Below are 1,436 nucleotides of genomic sequence, written 5' to 3'. Positions count from 1 at the left end.
TTTTGTCCAAGCAATAATAAAAAGACACATTTAATTTATAATTTGTCTTAAATCTTATTTTGTTAAAAAAAAAAATCGTGAATCGAATCGAGAAATCAAAATCGTGAAACGAATCGAATCGTGAGTTGGGTGAATCGTTACATCCCTACATGCAACTAATGTACTTTTGTGATTGCAAATAAGTGCAGTGTCCTGTGTAAAATCAAAAGTCTGTACATGTAATATGTGAGTCCCTTATTTAATGACACACCCCTCCAAACCAAGCTGCAAATTCTAACGAATCATTCATGTGTGCAGCACAAATGGCAAGAAACATGAAAAAGCTTAATACAAGAAATATTAATAGAGTATGAGCCACAGCAGTAGTGATGTCTGTCTTAGCAAGTGTCCTTCACTAGTCTTAAAGTGTTACTAAACAGTGCACAGGTTTATAATATACACAACAGCAACCTTGCACAAGCAACAAGACAGTCCTCTAAATAAATGGCAACTTGCTTCACCTGAACAGAATACACAGGTCAACCTTATTTACTGCAAACGATTCTGCCAGTCACCCCCATAAAAACCCAAATTACTCATTCATAATTGAGGTAGTGTGATGAGCACAGATTTGATTTCCTTTTATATCCAGCCGGTGGCATTAAACACAACAGCCATATAAGAGTTACACAAGCATTAGTTCCTTAAATGGTCAATGATGAACAATGGTTTCAGTTAGTAAGACTTCCAACATGATTCATGTCACAGCATCAACTCATAAGAAAAGACTGAGACAGTCCTATAAGATTTTAAGAAGGCCTTTAAAAACATTTTGTTTGCAAAGGATCTCAAACATGATGATGCCATTCCAAAGGGCCCCCTTCAACCCTCTACACACACCTAGGCTAGTAAATTTTTTAGATACACACAGACATGTACTGTGTTTTATATATATATATATATATATATATATACAGGCGCATCTCAATAAATTAGAATGTCGTGGAAAAGTTAATTTATTTTCAGTAATTCAACTCAAATTGTGAAACTCGTGTATTAAATCAATTCAATGCACACAGACTGAAGTAGTTTAAGTCTTTGGTTCTTTTAATTGTGATGATTTTGGCTCACATTTAACAAAAACCCACCAATTCACTATCTCAACAAATTAGAATATGGTGACATGCCAATCAGCTAATCAACTCAAAACACCTACAAAGGTTTCCTGAGCCTTCAAAATGGTCTCTCAGTTTGGTTCACTAGGCTACACAATCATGGGGAAGACTGCTGATCTGACAGTTGTCCAGAAGACAATCATTGACACCCTTCACAAGGAGGGTAAGCCACAAACATTCATTGCCAAAGAAGCTGGCTGTTCACAGAGTACTGTATCCAAGCATGTTAACAGAAAGTTGAGTGGAAGGAAAAAGTGTGGAAGAAAAAGATGCACAAACAAC

This window comes from Sinocyclocheilus grahami, unplaced genomic scaffold (genome assembly GCF_001515645.1).
Source record: "Sinocyclocheilus grahami isolate Dianchi unplaced genomic scaffold, SAMN03320097.WGS_v1.1 scaffold391.1, whole genome shotgun sequence".
NCBI classification, from domain to species: domain Eukaryota; kingdom Metazoa; phylum Chordata; class Actinopteri; order Cypriniformes; family Cyprinidae; genus Sinocyclocheilus; species Sinocyclocheilus grahami.
This window is presented reverse-complemented; position numbering follows the sequence as displayed.